Source organism: Haliaeetus albicilla, chromosome 2, assembly GCF_947461875.1.
Source record: "Haliaeetus albicilla chromosome 2, bHalAlb1.1, whole genome shotgun sequence".
NCBI classification, from domain to species: domain Eukaryota; kingdom Metazoa; phylum Chordata; class Aves; order Accipitriformes; family Accipitridae; genus Haliaeetus; species Haliaeetus albicilla.
This window is the reverse complement of record NC_091484.1, coordinates 27,497,350-27,520,740: the sequence shown is the minus strand read 5'-3', so window position 1 is coordinate 27,520,740 and position 23,391 is coordinate 27,497,350. Positions and strand designations below refer to the sequence as shown.

General features: G+C 39.0%; 1 protein-coding gene across 3 annotated transcripts in view; it reads left to right on the top strand.

The window, feature by feature from the left end:
- CNTNAP2 (contactin associated protein 2) overlaps positions 1 to 23,391 on the top strand; it is a 1,232,776-nt gene that overhangs the window by 848,970 nt on the left and 360,415 nt on the right. The window lies entirely within an intron of this gene.

Sequence of the window (23,391 nt, the reverse complement as noted above, 5' to 3'; positions counted from 1 at the left end):
TATATCTTGTTTAACTACTGAGATCATATATATAACTGCATTAACTTATTTTGGTTTTGTTCCATGATTTTTTCCTGCTTTTAACACTAGTTTTGCATGGGTAATTTCCCATCTGGGCATTCTCACAGAAGATTTCCTGTCTTAGTCATCTGTGTTGCCGTGCTGAGGCAGAAAAATATGATAATGAAGAAAGAAAAGGGGGCCATTTTCTGCACCGGGAGTATATTATTTCTTTGGTCTGTTCACGCATGACAATTGTCTCAGCACTTTTTCCTGCTATGAAATACTGGGTAGCTGATACAACAGACATGTCCCCTGACTTTCCCCAAATGTCTGCATAACAAGTTTGTAGTTTCAGTCTGTTTGCATTGGAAATCTGGCATAGGTCTGTGTCCTCAGACTTCAGCATCAGCAACATGAATGTGAAGGCGCTATCTTAAGTTGAAACAGTAACTCTGCCTCTTTAGAGATCACAGTCGCTGAAGATCATGTAGCTCTTCCTGGAGGCAGAAACCTGTACATGTCTGGACCTGTGGGGTGGGTTTTATCCAACTTGGATGGGAGAGACTGGGGGGAGTGGAGGGGGGAAGCTGACTTGAAGAGGGATGCATAGCACGTGCAACAGACCCCAGATCAAGTTCTCATAGGTAGACAGTCTTTTGGAAAACAGGAGAATACCATTGTTTCATATTGCCATTAATGTCTGCATTTGTATAATAAACGCAAACCTAAAAAGGAGCCTGATCCAAGCTCTGGGAGTGCCATCAGTCCTTCTTGGACTGGAAGGACAGGCTGGCCAATCTGTTCTGAGACACAGGTGTAAAGGCAATCTTTCAGATAAGTGGATCCTGACCCATTTAGGGCTTTTTAAATCATAACTAGCACCTTGAACTGTATCAGTAACTGATCAGGCAGGCACTGCAGGGAACAATGCCAAGAACAGCCATTATATTATAGCGATTTCTGCTATTCAGAAGAAGAACCACTGTGTTCAGCACCAGCTATAGCTTTGGGTACTTGTCCTGGTTTCAGCTGGGATGTAGTTAGCTGTCTTCCTAGTAGCTGGTACAGTGCTATGTTTTGAGTTCAGTATGTGAAGAATGTTGATAACACTGATGTTTGCAGTTGTTGCTCAGTAGTGTTTAGACTACAGTCAAGGATTTTTCAGCTTCTCATGCCCAGCCAGGGCACCTGACCCAAACTGGCCAACAGTGTATTCCATACCATGTGACGTCCCATCTAGTTTAGGAACTGGGAAGTGGGGGGGGAGGGATTCGCCGCTCGGGGACTGGCTGGGTGTCAGTCGGCGGGTGGTGAGCAATTGCCCTGCGCATCATTTGTACATTTCAATCCTTTTATTACTACTGTTGTCATTTTATTAGTGTTATCATTATCATTATTAGTCTCTTCTTTTCTGTTCTATTAAATCGTTCTTATCTCAACCCAGGAGTTTTACTTCTTTTCCTGATTTTCTCCCCCATCCCACTGGATGGGGGGGAGTGAGTGAGCGGCTGCGTGGTGCTTAGTTGCTGGCTGGGGTTAAACCACGACAGTCCTCTTCAAGGGTAACTTTGTAAATTAAAAATATACTGCTGTACTGGTGTCAGGCACAAAAAAGTACACCTATCCAGTACTACAGTATTGCTTGTTCATGTTAAATATAAAGATACAGCAGAAGATCCTAGTAGCTTGTCCAACTAGGGAAAAAACAGACAAAAAAAGTAAAAGTAGCCATTTCATTTTACTAATATTTCTCATCTACAAAACAATTTCCAGAGTACTTAAATGTGACCTTTTCCTAATCAGTGCAAGGAGATTGTGAACACTAAGATAGATAATTTAGTGCTCATTCCCTTCATTTGGATATGATGCATGCTGTGGAAAAATGCAGTTTTCTGTTTTAACTGAATCGCTCTTATCAGCAACTCTTTGCTACAAGAAAAAGGCATTTTGCACTATTATCCATGTAACTACATTTTAGAAATAAGAAGCTAACAGAACTATTTCTTCATTAAAGTGCAAATGACTGCAAGAAATATGTTAAAATTGATGGGATGTAATTTGAATCTGCTTCTAAAATTGGAAGGCCACTCTGACAATCATTCTTGGGTAGCTTAGTAGAGTACATCACCTATATACATACTGTCTAGTACCTATTGTAGTAGTAGCAACATTGCAGCTGTTACAGGTTTCATCTTCTTTTAATTAGTGGTCTTCTTAAGCACTGAAGACTGTGGAGGGTAAAGAGCTACATTTTTAGGAGAAAATTTACAACACCGTAAATCTTTTTATGAATCAATATAGAGTATCATCAGTAATATACGTGCTAGAGAAGAGACAGAATGAGGTTACTTGAGGGCTTTACTTTGCTTCATCAGTAACACATTTCTGTAGAACTCTGTAGCAATGATACATATTTTGTCATATAACAAAAGGCACTATAGCATGTTAGAATAAGAGCAGAATTCTCAAATAATTTTAGTATTGAAATTGTGCAAGTTTATGATATTACTAGCACTATATTTGAAAAAGAACTTAAACTAGCTGAATTACAATTAACTTTTTTTGTGAACATGAAACTAAGTAACCTACAGATCTAGCTATACTGAATAGTATGTGGAGTATACTAAATGAAAAAAAACCACTTCTTCATATGGCAGGATAGTGATATTTTATTTAAAGAGACATCCTTAACTGTATTTCCCTCTCTAGCCTGAGAGTCAAATCTAAATATTCCTATTAACCCACTATGTTAAACAAACATCTCTATATTCAATTACTACTCAATATGCTAATAGACATTTTAAATATCCTTTGTTTCATTCAGGTGGAACTAGCAAGAACATCCTAGTGACTAAAAAGGTAATGTAAAATGTAACTTGCTAGTTTGGTTCCTGGAGAAAACAAGTCCACAAGATTAGGGTTATTAGCAAAGCTAGTATTCATCTTCCTAAAACAAGTTGGCTTAACAGTTATGTACTGCTTTCACACTTACTGTCGTGTAGTTTTACTGGTGCAAAATGTTGGAAAGTAAGCTGCATTCTCACTTGACTATAAACCTTCAGGGGCAAGGGCAATATCCTGAAAAGCCACTGAAATTGTATATTTAGAAATTGCACCTTTAGCCCTTGAAGGTACTGTACCACAAATATTGAATCACAAATTTAATTACTTCATCATTATGTCAGCATTTCACCTACAGATTCTATAGTCAGAAAGTGTTAGGGTTCCCAAATGTGTCAAAAAAGTATTTAAAAAAAAAACAAACTGAAAAGAAAATTATGGCGCAGTAGACAGCTGTCTGGGCATAATCCGTATCCATCTGTAGTGTGTCTTAATTTAGTAAACTGGTGAATGTCATGAATAGTCCTGCCCTTCACAGATGTTGCTGTGGTAACTAAATTTGCTCTGGTTTCTAAGATGTCCTGGCAATTCAATAGTGCAGTCAAAGCAACACAAATACATACATGTGGGTGCTCCACACAGCAATTCATGGTCTCTACTAACTACTTTGTATTGTCAAAGAAATCCCAGAGTCCCCCCATTCTCTTGTCCTTGTCTTCTCCAAATAAACCTTGTACTCACAGTGCTGTGTTTTGACAGTGAAGAGGAACCAAGCACTTACATTTTATGTCCTCATAGTGGAATTAAAATGTTTGAGATATCACATTTACATATCTATTCCTGCTGCTGTAATGTAGCTTTTCCAAATCTAGGGCATTGCAATAGATATTCAGTAGTTTTCCAAGTACTTATCAATAGGAACTATGCAAATTTTAGGAAGCTTTTTTTTCTTTTACAAAAAACAGTATTGAAAATGTTTAGAGTTGGAAAGTTGGAACTTTTCAAATTAATGCACTTAAGCAAAAATATTCCTTGAAGCTGTGATGTGGCATACTGTTTAACCATGAGACTGCTTTTCAGTTTAGCCCGAACTGTGATCATAGGCCAGCAGGGAACTCTTCCAAAGCTCTGTCGTCTTAAGGCTGAGCTCTTACCCTCTTTCAGAGTCAGGTCCACAATGCAAATTTAGACTCTGCGTTCAGGCAGGTTTTTCCAAAGATGGAGGGTTCCTATCTCAGTATGCAGTTTAAGGCCTTTCCTATTTTCTCTTTAATTGTCATTTGAACAGTAGCTGTAGTGAAAAGAACCGCTTTTTTAAGGCATTTGTTGGAAGATGTAAAGTTTGAGTATATTACAGCTTCACCCCATGCTCTGCATGGTATTTTGTATTTCTGAATCTCTAGGCTTGATTCAGTTGCCTCTGGCAGTTTTTGTTTCAGTCCCATTGAGAAAGACAAAAGAAATAAGTTAATATTACTCCCTATTTTTTTCTGTTTCTTTCTTTTTCCCCCCTCAGCCCAGGGAGGATGGGGAAAAGGTGTCAGATCAGTAAATTTACCCTGATCTTACGTTATGCATTTGTCCTGCAAGAATTTTCAGGGTGGATGGTGAGGCATAATCAGAGGGACAATGCACAGGGACCATAAGTGCTTCATCATTTATCCTAATGGCTGTATGGGATGTCGGTGGGAGAGGCAGACCAGTACTTCTGTAGTTCCTTGAAGCTTTATGCTGAGGATAGGGAAATCATAGTCTTTCTGCTGTTTCTTCTGCTTCATCCTTTAGACCACTGATGCAAAGCAGAACTGAAAGGTTTCATAATCTGTATTACCAGAAGATATGTCAGTTAATTCTTTTTATTGGTCCTGAAGTCATTATGCCTCTGTTATGTGGCTTTTATCTCATTTCAGGATCCAAATAGCTGCAAGCATAATGGCTCCATTTGAGTGGTACTTACCCTATCCCCTTTCTAGTACATTTCTTTTGCCTAAAGCTGCACATCTTCAAACACTTTGAGAAATCATTATGTGTATTCATAGCCTGCCTCATTAAGGTCAAATGTATGGGGTGGCTTCTCTACCCACTCTCCCCCTTCCTCTCTTCTCTCTCTCTTCACTTTTTTAACAGAAGTGGCACATGTAATAATTACTGCAATGACTTTGTGAGTAGACATTAAACAACCATAACTGTCGTATCCTGTGATTTTTCCATCTTCTTTTTGTAAATAGTGGGTCACTGGAGTGCTTTTTACTATGACATATGTAGAAACATATGGCATGAATATAAATGTGCCATCCATCACTACATACTGATCAAAAGTGCCCCAGCAGCGGTAAATGTTTAATTCTATTGCACATATCTGTATAATTAGTTTTTCAGATGAGACACTTTGCCTGAGAACTGATTTACTGAACTTCCAAGGTACCAAAACTTTTATTCATACAGATATATATAAATGCATGTGAAATACAAAATTTTGAGCAATTTAGTTCAGTAAATAAAAGTAAAGATTTTTTTTCTATGTAGATTCTCCAGTTTGATAGAGGAAGGAATAGTATTTTTTAGTTGTTAACTCAAATAGAATAAATTGGCACACATTTAAAAGCAACAAACAAAATTTTGTCGTTCAGAAATGGTAAATTGATGCATGACAGTAAAAGTATAGAGACCTTACCCAGTGTAATCTCATTGCAGAAAGCTTCCAATACAAGTATTTGAAGTCTTTTACCTAAAATACAGGAAGGAAAAATGGCTTCAGTGTTTTAAATATGACATATGAAGTGAAGTTTTGGTTTTTAACAGCATCTTTTATACACTTTTCCTTCAGTTGTAGAGCTTTGTTATGGAAGCTTTTTAATAAGTCTGTCAGACATTTTTTCAAATTAAAATGACATTTGAGAGGTAAAAAGAGGAACAAATAGTTAACATGGATTGAGGCTATTGTTTCAGAGTATCCCAGCTTACTTCCTTGAAGATGAAACAAGACCAGAAACAACAACAGAAAAAGAAGAAAAGGGGGGGACGGGACGGGACGAGGTGTGTGCAAGGACAAAAGCATCAAGCCATTTAAGACACTGGTTTTGGCCAGTTGACTTACCAAGGTAGACTCTCTGTATAAAGAAGGGAGAAAAGATACTGAGGAAGAAGGAAAATATTAGTCATTGAAGCATGTGGGGATCATGTCTGGAGCAGCATCTCTGATGGCAGACTCTCTTCCTAGGGTCAGTTCATCCTTCTAGCGTCAGAGTAAAATTACAGACACATGAGAGACATGGAGACAGAACAGGTTATGTTTATGTCTTTGCCTGCCATGTAGGCTGAAATATCCTGCGTCTCAGTTTTAGTTCATTGATTTTTTTTTTCATCTGTTCTTATTTACAAGGCATGCCCTTGTATTCTAGGTTTGATTGGTACATCATTTTGTTTTGCATTCAGCTTTTTTATTATTTTTAATTTATGTCAAATTTGGCTTTCTTGTGAAAACGCTCATTGTGGTACTTAACTGTATCTCAACAAATTTGGCTAGTGCCTTTCCTCCCCATGCTCTGGAGCACAGTACCGACTGTTGGTAAGAAAGTCATGGTTGTTTTTCCAGCTGGATGTAAACTTTCCACTCAGCCTCAATCAGTTCACAGATTGTAATTGCCAGCCTTTATCTGGACTCATCGTGATTAGATGCAGCTTGCATCCTTCTGAAATAAATCAAGATAATTTTCTGTTTGTTTGTTTGTTTTTGCCTCAGGTTAACACTGAAAAAATATGCTGTTAGGCGCTCCTGTGCCTTGGAAGTTACTTGGGTTTGGTTAAAGCCACTGTCTAGATGGCAAGGGATGAGTGAGTGTAGGCTGTTGCTGTATTCTGTGACAGCATGTTGAGTTTGCCATATTGGCAGCCTTTTAAGGATGGAAGAGCAAAGGACTACAGGCTACTCAACCCTACTGGTAAAACCACACGTGAGTGCCATGTGATTGTGAGATCAATTTTTATTACTTTAATGTTCAGAACTTAAAAATACACCACCATAGAAACACTCTCCACATGGAGATGAAGGTTTTAATAATCTCAGGGTTTATAATAATACACAAAAGGTAGAATTTGTTAGGAAAACAGGTTGTGAATCAACATCTGATGACTTCACTAAACAAAAATGTGTCCTAACAAAAATGTGGTGTCATAACTTTAGGGTTTGCAGTAAACCACGTTAGAATATCTCTAGAATTTTCTCCAGTGACCCTTGCATGTGTAGAAAATGAAATGCTAGCCCAGTGTGCAACTGCAGAGAAAATATCTAAACAATAAAATAAAAAATACCTTGTGAAGTCTGCCCCCAGGAGAAGGTTCTTGATTTGCTCTGTTTCAGTAGAGGAAAAACTTTATCATTGACATTTAAGGTAGCCTATCAATTCACCAAGTAATAGAAACATTTCCTCTTGTCTGACTACTTTCTTTTGTTTCTTCCTCTTCTTTCCTCCTGTCCCACCTCAAGCTCTGGAGTGTTATAGAAGAGAATATAGGAATGAAAGTCTATGTCATGTCCTCTTAATGTATTTCAAGTGCTTATAGTTGCAGCACAAGACCACAGAATCCATACATCAGGCAACTAAATGTGCACTGACCTCAAAGAATGAGAACAAATTGGCATTTGAGAGTGTCATAGCAGAAGTAGTTGAAAAGAAAGCAGAATCTTTGTTTTGCCAAATTATTTAGCGTAGGAGGAGGAGAAAAATCCTGACCTCATCTGCAATCAGAAAATATTCCTCATTTGTTGGAAACTGAGCTCTAAACAGAAATTAGAAAACAACAAATTTTTTTAGATCTCTTTGTGCATTGCAGGATGCTGCAAGCCTGTATTTCAAGAAATAAGTCCATAATCGGGGGAGAAGAAAAAAAGGAAGGTTGGAAATAGGATGATGAGGGGTACCATCTACCTTAAACTGTTACTGTGAATGTTAGAAGCAAACATTTAGTTCTGGATTCACTCCCCCACACATGTATGCTACTGGAGATTTGAGGAACTCGTCACAAGCTGCTTCAGGCCAGTGATATGCTTCAGTTATCCCTAGAAAATTTCTCCTGTACAGAACATCATTGAAAGCCCAAACAAAACTTGTGTTTTGTGTAAAACTTTTATTTCTGCATTTGGTCACTTCAGGCAGGTTAAGGCTAGACAGTTAATTTACCTCTCAAATGATGGGAGAACTTGTTGGGTTTTTTAAATTTTATTTTATTTTGATGGTAATATTTTCTGCAGGGTTCTTCCATTGTTTGGGTGGGTACAGATGTTGGGTGTGTGTGTGTTTCTGCCTACCCCCTACATCACTGGGAAAGCTTCTTTATGCTTCTGTGGGCTTTGAGCAGCAAGCCCAGTGATCCAGCTGTACTGCTTCAAAGCCTGGAAGGTGCGAGTCACTAGGTTCAGGTGGGGATTTCTGGTATACAGAAATACTTTTTCATATGTGCTTCCCCCTTAAGGTGCTCTTGTTCTTAAACAACACTTCAAAGAATGGTTTCTCAGCAAGTCATATTCAGAGTTGGTTGTTTCTAACTGCTAGTACTGTCTTGTCTTTTTGACAGACAGTGGGGCTAGGAAGAAAACCACTTACCTGTTCTAAATATTCTTTCTGTTGGAACTAAAAGATCACAGAGCAGATTAGTTTAAAGGAAACATTTAAAATCCTGTTCAGATGGCAAATGGTGTATTAAGTTCACTTATTACTGAGATGATAGATAATCAAGTGATGAAAAGATTACAGACAATTTTTAAAAGAGAGAAGAGAGATTCATTTCATTCTAGAATTTCCAACTAGTATTCAGGGTGCAGTGCTGCACACTCATGTGTAATTCTCTAACTTAATTTACCTAGAAGGGCAGGTTAGCTCTGGTGTCACTATTCCTGTTTAAAAATCAGGCTTTCTTGCTTCTTCCTGTATGCTCTGGCAGGTGTTTTTTAAAAACAAATTATTTGGGCAATGAGTAAGCTGCAGTAGACATCCACTTTGATCTGTACATATGCATACATGGAGAGGGAAAGTACTGCTGGTGCAGTTTCCCTACACATGCAGGAGGTGTACAGAATGACTCTCCCATGACTCCCTCTCCAGACTTACTAACAAGTTAGTGCAGATTATGTAAGAGTGTGAATTTATGGTGTTATGGAGAGTTTGTGTGAAGGCTGGTTTTGAACACTTCTAGTAAATCCCAAGATTACATACATGTTTGCATTTTATCAGTTAGAATTAGTCTTAGTGCTTTTCTACAGAAGAAAACAAATGTGCAATAACTATGATGTGAATTTAAAATAGAAAAGGACTTAAATCTGTGATCATCTGGGAATTGGCCATTTTTTTATCTCCAAGGCCACAGAAAGCAGCACTTCCTCTGAAAATATGGCAGTCAATTGGAAGATGCTATGAAGAGACAGCTTAGATTCATGAAAATCAAGGAGGAATTTTCCTGGGAGAACCAGAGTTAGTTGCAACCTACTGAGATTCTCTCTTGCTCCATAGCATCAGAAACTGAAGAATGGTTGAAATAAATTTGTTACAACTTAAAAGCAAACCAACGATAGCATTCCACATGGTTTAGTAAGCAGAGTCCAGCCAACAGGAGCAAAAGATAAGGAGTCTGTGAGATGTGAGACCTTGTGCAGTGAGTGGGGAACTACAGCTGGAGAACTTCCACAGAGCAAAATTTCACATTTGGAATGGAAACCTGTAAATTATGCAAGCCAGGTCTCTTGTTTAGTGACTCTCAGCTGCTAAGTGTAAGGATGTCCCTCCACTCACGTACTGTAAGCCAAGTCTGCCTCATTTCAGACAAATGATACATGTAAGATACAATGCAGCTTGGCATTTCAATGTCATGTTAGGGGTCTGTGTCTGCTTTTATTGTGTTTTGAATTCATGTTTATGATCCAGAATTAACACTCTTTCTATGCTTCCTGCTTTAGGACTTTTTCCATTTGCTAAGCCCAAGTTTTCTTTTTTGAGGGATCCTGAAAATGCTGGCTTTATTTAGTATGTGTCAGGACATGCTTCCCTGAGTGGGAACTATTGAGGTAATGATCTTCCGTTATCCTAGATGAGATTTATGAGACTGACTCTGCACACACTGAAGCATTCAATAGTAAGCAGTTTAAGAAAATCAGTGAGAATAAATTATTCCCTTCCAAAAATTATTATTGTGGGTTTTGCCAAAGCAGTATCCTAAACCTCAAGATATCTCTCCAAAGAGACTAGCTTTTTTTCTCCACTTTGGGATGCACTTGTGCATCATAAATAGAAATCACTGTAGATTTTCTTTCAGACCAGCATTGTCTGACTGCAATGGAATAAACCTGTCAGTAGTCATAAAAGGAAATCAAATATGTTTGTCAGTAGTAATAGGACAAAATACTGTCACAAAACAATGGGGAATGGCGATGTTGTAAATTACTGTATCAGAGATTTAGGACCATCACTGCTCAGCTGGACTCCCTTTTTCTTAGCAATAGTCTGTGGAGAGGTATTAGTGCTCTCACAGAGGCATGGGTATTCCACAGAAACTGCTTGGCAGGCAAGTTAGGGGAATTAGAAAGGCAAAGCTGACTTAGATCTCCAAGGCCTGAGCATGCAGAGCTCTCTCCCTTGCACTTAATACTTATGGGTCTAGATCAAATATGTTTCTGTCAGAAGCACTGGCTTCTACCTGAAGATGCTTTATTGCTAATATTGTTCTGGTAATTACCACAGAACTGTGCTGAAATGGTTACTCTTACTTGTGCTGTACAGTGAGCATCTAATGAACAAACAGCTGAGCCAACTGGATGCTAACCAAAAGCTGTACTGAGACTATTCAGGTGACTGACATCTCTGCTAACAGAGTAGATACAAATGAGGTAGGTAGACTCACAAGTATTTCTGGTCAAAAGTTGTTATTAGCAAAAGGCCTTACTCATGAACTTGCTTTGTGCACTGGCGTACAATCACTGCTTCCTTGTCTGTTTCATTGCATAAACTAGATTACTTAGAAATTACAGATCTATGGGAATTTAAAAAAAAAAAAAAAAAAGACACTACCCTACTTAATTAACGTTAATATTCAGAAGGTCTTCTGACATTCATTTCAATCTTTACCACAGTGTACTGGAGCTCTGAGTGGTTGCCTCACTTCTGCCTGACACTTTTGCCATAATGGTCACAGATTTTTGCTACAACTGTCACGTTAATATTAAAACCATGTTACCTAATGCCCAACTCTATTGCAAACCTATGCTTTCAAATGCTTTGCAGGGCTTTGTGGCATCTCCAGCGGAAGAGAAGTGCTGCAGATGCCAGAGACCAGCAACCACATTTTTCATTAAATCAAGGATAGAAGAATCAAATTAAAGTAGCTGCTGTTTCAGCCTTCTTGCTAGGCAGAAGTTACTAATCAATCTTATGGGTTTTAGTATTAGACTTAGAGCCAAACCTAGACAATTTTTCAAGATTAGGTCTTAATATTTTCAAATCAAATAATATTCCCTGAAGGTGTAGCTAAAACAAAGATATTATCTAATATCCCTTGGATTTACTTCCTTTCCTCCCCTGTCCTTTTGTTTCCAGTCCATATTGGTGTGGTAAACATCTGCTATTAACTCAGTTGCTAACACTTGGGTTCAAAAGTATTTTGAACTAGCATTTTAATGCCAACATCAATATTAAGTCTCTTCACATTCCACTTTTCAATAATATTTTCTGCTTCATGTGGTGTGTAAGTTATTTTATCAGATTGATGAATGGGACTGCATATGGAACAATTGTCAGTATTACCTATGTTCTTTTGACCAAATAAAAAAAGTAAACCTAAATCCTGGACCAACTCCATGTATGTCTTCAGGTACTCAGTTATCTCAGAATGATCTGTTCTTTTGTGTCTTTAAAAATTTCTCGGTTTTATTTAATTTTTTATTTCTTGTAGTAGGTTGGGTTTGTGTGTTTTCTTTTCTTTTTTTTTTTTTTAAGAAAATAGAAGGATCTTTATTTTTTATTTATGTACAGCACGTCCTTATGCCTGAGTCCATATCTGCCAAGTGACTGGAATAAAATGGATTTTTAAGAAAACTAAATGGTTCACTGTTCAGTTTTTAAAGCAAACTGGACAGTTCACTTCTGCTCTATGTGTTGCAAAGATTTTTCCATTATTAGGAAATTCTTAGAACTTTTAATTTTTTGACCTTTTCTTTTTGGTAAATTTAGTGTTCACTGAATTTATGTATTGATGATGCATATGCCAGTTGTGCAAAGATCTTTTCATAGGTGGCTTTACTTTTGGGAACCAATTTTTCTTCATGGGCTAAAAAAATGATATAAATGAAAGCTAGTTTTGTATCTAGAAATTTAGATTAGTTTTAATTCTTGAATTAGTGATGGAAGATTATCTTACCATCAGTTTCCTCAAGTATCCAGACTGCATGTTTAGTGAAATTTTACTCTTTAAGTAGCTACTCAGTGGATTACATTGTAGCAAAATTTCAGCTCTACAGAAATGTTTGAATTGCAACATCAGCTTCTCCGAAACAGTTTTGTGAGTGCTAGAAATTACAGTTCTTATCAGCACATTTGTTTGTAGCATGTGCTCCTGTGGTGGGTTGACCCTGGCTGGATGCCAGGTGCCCACCAAAGCCGTTCTATCACTCCCTCTCCTCACCTGGACAGTGGAGAGAAAATATAACAAAAGCCTTGTGGGTCGAGATAGGACAGGGAGAGATCACTCAACCAATTACCGTCATGGGAAAAAACAGACTCAACTTGGGGAAAATTAATTTATTGCCAACCAAACCAGAGTAGGGTAATGAGAAAGAAAACCAAATCTTAAAACACCTTCCCCCCCACCCCTCCCTTCTTCCCGGGCACAGCTTCACTCCCAAATTCCCAATTTACCCCCACCAGCAGCGCAGGGGGACAGGGAATGGGGGTTACAGTCAGTTAATCACACATTGTCTCTGCCACTCCTTCCTCTTTAGGGGCAGGATTCCTCACACTCTTCCCCTGCTCCAGCGTGGGGTCCCTCCTATGGGAGACAGTCCTTCATGAACTTCTCCAATGTAGGTCCTACCCATGAGCTGCAGTTCTTCATGAACTGCTCCAGTGTGGGTCCCCCACGGGGTCACAAGTCCTGCCAGAAAACCTGCTCCAGCATGGGCTCATCTCTCCACAGGTCCACAGGTCCTGCCAGGAGCTGCTCCAGCATGGGCTTCCCATGGGGTCACAGCCTCCTTCGGGCACCCACCTGCTCCAGCATGGAGTCCTCCACGGGCCGCAGGTGGATATCTGCTCCACCATGGACTTCCATGGGCTGCAGGGGTACAGCCTGCCTCACCATGGTCTTCATCAGGGGCTGCAGGGGAATCTCTGCTCCGGTGCCTGGAGCACCACCAACCCCTCCTTCTTCACTGACCTTGGCATCTGCAGAGTTCTTTCTCTCACATATTCTCTCTCCTCTCTCCAGCTGCAGTTTCCATTGCGCAGGATTTCCCCCCCCCCTTCCTAAATCTGTTATCCCAGAGGTGCTACCACTGTCGCTGATGGGCTCAGCCTTGGCCAGCGATGGGTCTGTCTTGGAGCCAGGTGACATTGGCTCTGTTGGACATGGGGGAAGCTTCTAGCAGCTTCTCACAGAAGCCACGCCTGTAACTCCCCTGCTACCAAAACCTTGCCATGCAGACCCAATACAGCTCCTTTTCCTGTTTAGGGGGGTTTTGTGTGTGTTGTTTTTAGAATAAAGTAGAATAGTTGAGTTGGCAGGGATCTACAATGGTCATCTAATCCAATTGTCTGGCCACATCAGGGCTGACCAAAAGTTAAAGCATGACATTAAAGGTGTTGTCCAAATGCCTCTTAAACACTGGCAGGTATGGGGTATGGACCACCTCTCCAGGAAGCCTGTTCCAGGGTTTGACCACTCTCTTGGTGGGCATATAAAAGTTAAAATCTTCAGTCCTTCTTTGCAGCTATCTTCCAGGCACATAGGGACTCTTAAAGACAGGCAGCTGCCTTTTAGTGTCAGATGGACATCTGGCCAGCCAACTCCTTACCCGTATCAGCATTACCAGTAACAAACTTCCTCTTCACGAAAGGCCTGCAGGATTCATTTAAAAACTCAGTAACCTTTATTCACGCTCCGGGAGAGTAAAGCATAGCCCCACAGACAGCAGTGCTACAAACCACATCACACTGACCCACCAGCATTTTGTCTCTTGTCGCTTTTTCAGCGCCTGGGCTGATTTGGCACTTTCTCGAATTAAAGGTCCAAAATGGAAGCTCAGTTAATGCCAGCTGTGGTTATTTTCTTTCCTAGGAGGCAGACATCCATTTTGAAAGTGACTAGACAGACACCACCAGCTTCATGTTCAGAGCCCACCCAGCCAGCCCATCCGTTGCTCAGCTGGCCAGTGGAGGGCTGGATCTGCTGGTCGTGACTGCGTGGAGCTGGACTCCAGCAGGCTACTGATGTGTGAAAGCCTCATTAATGCATCTCTCAGGCTCCACCCTTCATGCTTTGATGCCATCAAATGTCTGAAACAGTGAAGCTCATGCTCAGGTCTTTTGAATTTAGATTGCAGTGAACCGTCGTTCAAGACATGTAGGCTTCCTGCCTTCTCTAAAAGATATATTCATTGTCCACATCATATTCTGGATTTCATGGCATCCACAAACCAGGAAAAGCTGTATCACATGGTATGTTTCTATGGCCCCCATACTCCATACCAGCTGAAGCTCTGACAGAAGAGAGAGCCCCTCCATCAATAAGCCATACGTGTGAAGAACTGCAGGTAACACAACCTTAGGTGGAGCACCACGAGTTTCCACTCCAGTTTGGAAACATTGGAGCAAACAAATGAGTAAGCAAAAGAGCTCACCATCCTCATCACCTGAAGAGCCTGGGGCAGCAGCTGTAAGAAATCCAATGCAGAGATATTGCTGGGGTCCCAGTGCTTTGGAGCACCCACTGATGGCCCCAAGGTGCAGAAAGGATTCTTGCCCCCAAGGTTGATCAGGCCAGGGGCGTTTGGCCACTCTCGGAAACCCCTGAGATAGCTCCAGGTTGAGGGAGAACAGGGCTTGGGCACCTATCTCCTGGGAGGCATGACCAGCCTGTGGGACGAGGAGGCAGGTCTTGCTCACGTGCTCAGGGAATAGCCAATTGCCAGCACTGGGGTCAGGAAGGAATTTTCCTCCTGGGCAGATTGGCACTGGGCCCTGGGGTTTTTTTGCATTTCCCTGCAGCACTGAGCACTGACAGCCACTTGTCAGGGCTCCTCCAGTCTGTTTTGGCTAGGTTACTGCCTGCTGCTCGTGTACCACAAAGATGGCCTCTTGTGCCCTGCAGCTGGGGGGAGGAAGGCTTTTTTTCCCCCACGGTGGTCTAGCAAGTGTCCCTGGGGGTTTTTTGCCTTCCTCTGCAGCACTGAGCACGGCCCCTTGCCAGGGCTGCTTTGGGCCATTGTGGCTAGGTGCCCGCTGCTCATGCTCCATGAAGGTGGCCCTGGTGCCCCACATCCGTGGGGAGGAAGATTTCTGACTCCCAGGGCAGGGTCCAAGGGATGCTCCCGGGGGCTGTTTCTTGTCCTCTGTAGCACTGAGCACAGCCCCTTGTCAGGGCTTCTCTGGGCCCTTTCGGTAGGTCTTTGCCTGCTGCTCTTGCACCTCCAAGGCACCGCTCGTGCCCTGGCTCTCTCAGGCTCTCTTGCCCAGTGCCAGTCTGTAGCGGGAGTGAGCTCTGCTCTTCCCTTGGCTCCGTTTCCCCAGGGGTTCTTGCTTGTGCAAAAACCCTTTGAGCCTTGCCGTTCAGCCAGTTCTTCACCCAGCACACCATGTACCTGCTTTTTGGGGTGTGGGATTTTGGGGGGAGATGGGTGTTTTTCCTCCCTTTGTCTTTCCCCCTTTTCTTTTTCCTTTTCTCTTTTCTTTTCTTTTCTTTTCTTTTCTTTTCTTTTCTTTCTCTTCTCTTCTCTTCTCTTCTCTCTTTTCTTCTCTTTTCTCTTTTTGTCTGGCTTCTTCATTAGTGAACAAGTCTCTTTTGGAGAAGTGGAATAAAACCTTTGACCCATTGAATTCACTGGGGAAATTTTGTGCTCACTTTTGGTTACTTTCTGCACCAAAATTGTGTGTGCGTGTCTGGAATTGTTTGGAAAGTATGGAAGAAATAAACATGCATTGTCAGTTGTGCAAGTTGCAGACCTGCATTTGGAAACCTGCAAGCAGATGGATTTCTGCCGCTGCTCAGAATGCAATGAAGTCAGTAGTCTTCATTAAGTTCCAGCATTAGGTTGATGGATTTCATCTTCTGTAGTGGATAACATTAGAATTTAAACAATGAGGGTAATCTGTTGTAGTGTAGCAAATTTTAAAACTGAATATACATGTGTAAATATATATATGTCTGATGGGCAAGAAAAACTTCATAGACCTCTTGGATGTCAGTATTTTAATTTGATCCATAGATAATTTAATACTTTTAACGCTGTGGAAATCAGAGGGCTGCCTGAATATAAAATTTGTCTGTCTTGTTCAAGGAAATCAACTTTCTATTTGTTAAATATGGGGAAACCTAATAAAATAAATAGGAAAGTTGTTCATAATTAGAGCAGGCACTTTAAGACCCCTAAGCAGTTGATTGCTAAATGGTTTTCATTACAGTCTACTTTCGCTTCAGACTTACTTTATTCCAGATGTCATCTTTTTATATTATGATGGAGAAATCCTTTAAAATTCTACATAAAATGTAGTCAAACAGCTAGGTGTCCAGCAAAGCTGCATGAAATGTATATGTACTTAGTAACAGAAAAGATTATGTACGTGTAATGAAGAGTCATTGATAGAAGCCAAAGTGCATGCCCAGGCCAAGTATGCTGGAGTGTATGGGTAAGCTGTAATCGACTTTCGCAGTAGTCAACTTGACCATACATGGAACCTTGTCTGATTCAGTGTAGTATTCTCTATAATCCCTGAATATCAGGCTGTCCCATGTGAATGGAGATGTTTCCTTGCAAACAAAATTTCTCATTGCTCTGGAAAGCAGTTAGGTGTTGTCATGGATGGCTTCTGTATATATTTGGAACCTCAGTAGGAGCAGAGACACTGTAATGTATCTTTTCCAAGATAAGGATATAACAAAAACACTTAGCCATTCAATTCAAGCTACAAAGTCCAATTGCACACAGTCATGAATTTTTTGGCATCTCAGAAATATTGATTTAAAATATATCATTTCTACATAATGAAGCGTGTGTTAAATTTATTAATAGGTAGTGTTATATTTTTTAATATTGTTGGAGTAGATGTGACAGTATTTATAAGTCTTCAATGAAAAGGAAAATAATGTTAGACTTAGTAAAAAAGCATCTTCATTTTCATGTATGCCACCCTCTTCTCCAAATTCTGTGGTGGTTTCTGTATTGAGCATGGTCTGATTTCTGTATTGAGGCATAAAAAGAGTTTGCAGGAGAAACAGGTTTATGGAAGTCCACATTTTTCTGCTTCTCATGAATCCTGTGGCTGCTGATGCTAGAAAGAATTTTCTGAAAGCAAGAATCTGTTGGATATCTGCTAGCAGAAAGCCAATGAGGCATCCGGAACAACATCAGGGTTTCTTAGACTGTTGTTTCCACACAGCACTGTCTTTGAAGTATATGGCACTGAGGGTACTACTTTCACAGGATATGTACTGCAAAGATAGTTGGAGTTTCTGAAAATGCTGATTTGTATTTCCTTAACAGAACCGTTTTTTATAAAAGCACTCTGTCCCTTTAGGTGGAAGTAGTGTTCCCTGCAATGAGTTAGGGTGTTCTAGTGATGGTTGTGTAGGCCCTGAGATGAGAGGGAAAGAGAAAATCACATCCTTTGGTTATAAGGAAGTGAAAAATTTCACATTCAAGAATTTCTGGAGGTTGAAAGTTTCTTATTGGTCTAGCATGATCTTTATTCTTCATCCTTATAGTACTTCTAATTTTTTCATTAAAAGAATTGAACTTGTGACCTTTAGTACCCATATGTGGGATATTTGTCTTTTCTCAGGACCAACCTATGCCTTTTTCTGTAATTTAGCATAGCAAATTATGATTTATCTCTTCTACCTTAGGTTTAGATTGAGATAGAACTAGATCACAACATTCAGGAAAGGAAAAACTTTTAAACAAACTTCATTAAAGTTGCTGACTTTAACATGAAGCCTGATTGGCTTTTTCTTTTCTCCTAATGTCACTCTGTGCCACATTTCAAACCATAAGTGTGCTAAAAAAGCTTTGTATAGAATGTGTTTTAAAATAACGCATGGCTGTTTTATGATAAACAAAATCACTAAAGCACTGTGATGTACTGTGGAGTTTCAAGGCTTGCTTCATTTGAGAGATTAGAAATAAAGACTTTGAAGACATCAAAATTCTTCTGTCAGTCACAATTTAACTAAACTTCATTCTACTGTGTATCCTGTGACAATGGCAGTATTTTTTGAATTTTGTAATGAACAAGTGCTGAAATGTCAAAAAAACAAGAAACATGATGTTATACTAAACTACATATGACAGTGTTTGTTATTTAGTTAGGCGATGCCTCAAGAAAACATGCTTAAGTTTATGTGGCAATCTTCAAATGGGATTCCTAATTTTAAATGTGGCTGATATGATTCAGAATGATGAAGAAATTATTACAAACTATCAAGAGTGTGCATTAAAGCTTTGAACTGTAATTTCTCCAATCTGGAGACACCTTTTGAAAGCAAAATTAAAAAGAATATTAGTTAGGAATGCGATTACCCAGATTTCTGTTTCCCAACGTTCAGTTGCAAATAGCCAAGTAGTATCAAAAGGAAGCTACATTCCTGAAAATGGAACAGGGTACTTAATGAAAACATGTCTTTTTCAATTCTTCACACCAGTCTTTTCAGGAGGTTGTCTAACATTCAGTTTATTGATGCAATAATTAGAAAGGTTACTTCAGTGCACTATATTCTTTTTTCCTACCAGTCCAAGGAGAGGAGTTAGCAGGATATAAAAGAGAAGAGTGGAGGATGTTGTTCTTGAAAGAATTAAGTTGGATCAGTGAAGAGTATGCCGAGGATTCAAGCACTCAAAAGCTGATGGGAGAGAGGAAGGTGACGTTTGTTTAGTGGTAACAGTTGAGACCTGTATTGGTCTTCTTTCTGCCTCTTCAGGAGAGTAGAAATGAAAACTGACCTGACTTTTCAGTCAAGATAGTTCAGGAAATGGTTTCTTAAGGTTTAAGCTAACATAATGAAAGCTTTGAAGACCCTTTTTCTTCAATATATCCTTTCACTTTTTTTTTTTTTTTTTTTTGGTACTTTTTTCAGTGATTTGAGGAAGCCCTGTTTAGGATCATAGCTAAAGAATCTTGATACGTTGTTTTGTAAAAGAAAAAATCAGGCAGTAGTTGACTTCTTTAAAGTGCATATGCTCCTATGATATGCTAAAATGAACTGAAAGACACTTTGAGGGAGATGCATGCATTTGATCTTTCCCGTTATATAATACCAGGTTATATATGAGGCCACTCCCCAGAAGGTAGAATCAGTTATCAATTCTTCAGTAATTAAACCGTGAAAAAAAATTCCAGCCCTTGCCCATATTTTGTTCACTGTGCTGAAAACAACCATACTGTTAATTCTTTTATGTCCTGTGTTCTTGACTTCAATGTTCCTTAATCTAAACTGAACTGCAATTGCCATCTGTCAGACCAGGCACTTAAATGATCTGAGTCCTCCTTCGTATGGCTGTACTGTGTCTCATTATTTATTGTTCCTTTCAATAGATGATAATTTTTAAACTCTTGTTTCTATTAACACCCATATGATGTAATTTTCTACATTAGGGCCCAAATCTGATGTAAGCTTTTACCCCCAGGCACTGTTTTTCAGCATAACACTGTTTTGTGTTGTTGCAGTGTTTTTTCTTTGAAGGCGTGAGTGATCTGTATTCTGTTTCTTAAGATACTCTTGGCATTAGCCTTTTACATGCAACTGTGTTGAATGGTTTGAAATCATCTCTAGTGATCCAGAGAAGTTGTCCTCTGCTTACCACTTCAGTAATGTCCCTTCATGTTTCTAACAAGTTGTGTTGGAACAACCATTTCATTATCACTTCTCTGATAACAGTTGGTTCCCTGAAAACTTTCTTTTGGTCACTTCTTTCCATTGTATCTTGTAAAGCATCTGATTTATCTATTATATATTGATTTAAAATATTATAAACTTATGTCATTCAGTATCACAGTAAGTTCAGAAAATAAGCAGTTTTCTTCTTGCTGAAATGTTATGAAAGAGACTACATAAATACAAGGGGAAGTATAAAATTTCATTGTCTCAGAAGACAACGTCTGTAAGTAAAAAGGAAAATATCCAGTCAGTAGTTGGTAATTAAATTTGAAGATTCATTGTTATCTTGATGAAGAAACAATGAAAGGAACAGTAGAAGGAGAAAATTACTGCAGGAATGGTTGAATTACATTTTGGAATTGATCCTATTTTCTACCTAAATAAAGAAACTCACTGACTTTGATTTCAATAGAATTCAGTCCATAAGAACACTCTTCATTCACTCTTCTTTTTTCCTTCTGGATATTGGCTTTTTCTGATCTAAACCCCATTTTCTACATTAGTAAGATGAGAGTAGTAGAATTCATATCACCAGAGTAACTTTACTGCAAAATTGACATTTGCAAATCTCAGGTGAGGTTGTCAAAACACTTATTAACTTCAATCAAACCTACATTTTTCAGTTTTATAAACCAACTGCAGCTCCTTTGAAGTCCTTAGCAGAATTAGTTTCAAATTGCTATATATAGTTTTAAACTTTTATATATATACACATATAGAGAGGCTAAAAAAAAAAATGGGGAAGGAGGGAGAAGAGAGCTCTCTGTAATTTTTGTCTACTGTAGTTTTTTTCCACATCAATTATATACATCAGATATTTTGTCTACAAAATTGCTGCAAAAAATGCTTAATTTAATCACTTTGCTAATGACTGTTGTGGTGCCATCCCACACAATTCAACAGAAATTGAAATACCAACTATGTTTGTATCAGAAAATAAAATTGGAGATCTCATCATATGAGATGATTACAATTGTAGTTTTTATCTTCCCTAGAAGGCAGTCCACTTTTAAATGTCTTGTATAGTTTCTTGAGTGATTTGTAGTGTAGCATATTGTAGAACACATTGCAGTAATCTAGTTTGAAGTGACAAATGCACTGATGATGGCAAAAATCATGATGTCTAGTGAAGAGCTATCTCCAGGCTGACATGTGTGAAGGAAACGCATTTCTAAATGTTGATGCAGTACAGTTGTCACATAGTAGGTAGCAATCCAATAGAGCCTGCAGGCATCAATTCTTAACAACAAATGCAGAGCACCCAGCAGCAGATGGAGATGGATATAATTTTTATTACATCCCCCCGTCTTTGTCATAGGTATTGCCTTACATTTATGTTCACTGAGCTTACAGCTAACTATCCCATCCTTCCATGTTATCTGAATGCTAGATATGCACTGCTGGTTTCAAGAAGACACAGATGAGAGGTATCTGCAGTGTAGTACTGGTCATCAGCACAGACCACTTATCCTTGCTCGTCTTCCTACAAGTTCATGCCAAGTATGTGTGCCAAACAGGAAGAGACTTGGAATAAAACTATTGTCAACCAGCAACATTTTAGGTAAAAAGTAATTAGCCACTATTGTGTTAGTGATCAAGAAGACTGCCATCTAGAAGAAAGGCCATCAGCTTGAGGGTTAAAGTTTCTAGCATGTCCATTTTGCCTATGGCTGATGGACAGAGCACACCATGAATATTGGTGTGGATTTGCAATCTTTCCTTTCAGACTTGTAAATTATGACAGTTATCAAAGGAATATGAATTATTTGATATGCTCAGGTTTTCTCAAAACCATCTTCTCTGATGCGTCAACCAGGAATTGAGGTGTGGTTGAGTATGATGAAAGTAATCATACCAGATGACATTTATCAAGGCTGTCAGCCAAATTTTAGGTCATGAAGGTGCATCCATCAAAAAAGCCACTGATCTATTTCATCAGAGAGAGAGAGAGAGAGAGAAAGAGAATGAACCTTTCTGAGAAATAAAACTGTTTTCTAATTTCTTGAAAATATCTAATAAAATACTGTCTTAAGGACATAAGCCCATTAATGCCAAAAAAGTTAAACTCTAATAGTGATATCTGTAACTGTAGATTAAAGTAAAAGGGAAAAACATGTTCATACCTGTGGAATACATGCAATATGTTTTCTGAGGTTTATCTTCCAAACTTGTTTCCAATTAATTATCATTATCTAAGATTACTTGATTTGCATGTCAGAAGCAAGTTTTCTTGCTTGAGTTAGCATCAAGCAAATGAGTGAGGGAAGTTCAATAACAGGAGAAACTGAGTATTTGGAAAATAGCCAGTGACATAGTGTTAAATACTGTCAGCACCATCACAAAATATGTTGAGTATAGCTGGTGATCGAGGAACTTTTAAAATTCATTTCACTTTTTATTAGTGAATCATTGCTAATCATTTTTAATTAATTATCTTATCAGTCAACTATTTCACTTTTTATTAGGGAAAAACAACTAATGAGTGGGCAGGACTGTAAGTCATTGCAACTGAAAGGTGTTCTCAGCAAAGTAAATTATGGCACTTTAATTTCCTTTTGAGGAAACAGGCAGCCATTTCCCTTTTTTTTAAAAAAAAGGTAATTCTTAAATTAATGAACTTAATCTTACTATAATATCTATCCGTGGGAGAGGAAGTGCTTCACCATAGAGTAACATATAGACTAAATTACAGGGAGCCTATTTTCTCTATAATTGGATTAAATGTCTTAGCAGTTTGGATCTAATTAGATTGTTCTTAGTGAAAACCATTATGAATTCTATTAAGAATCTATGGTTACTGGTTTTCTGCATTCTATTCAAAGAAAATTAGTCTCCTCCTTCACTGGTAAAAACAAAATAATGAAAGAACTATTATTTCATACCTATTTTCCTATACAACTGGAACTCTCTGCGTAACGTTAACAAAGAGCTAAGAAGAAATGCATTTGGGTGAAGAAGTGGTCGTCTGGGAGAGCTTATCTTCCTGATGTGTTAGCAATTAGCTGGTGTTGGTACTCTGTCCTCCAGTGGGAAAGCTAGTATCAGCCTATGAGTGCAGTAAGGAGCTCTTATGCTTCCATGTGTATGGGAAGTATTTAGTCTCTTCTGCTGAAGGCAAAAGTCACTTTGTCTTAAAGTATGGACAGTTAGAGGGGAAGAGAGAGGAGAGAGTGGGACAGGTGCTACGTTTTCAATGCATACATTACTTTTCTGGTTCACCTTGCTACAAAAACACAGCTTACTACAAATCTACATTGAATTCTGTTCTCCACTTAAAACCAGGATTCAACAACATTGTTTATAAGGAAAGTATAATGGGTCCATCCCAAATTTATAGCACTCATCTCAACGACAGAACTCCTTTTCTGAGACTTCACAAGTAAATAATTTTCTTACACTGGGGCTAAGAAGTGTTTGGGG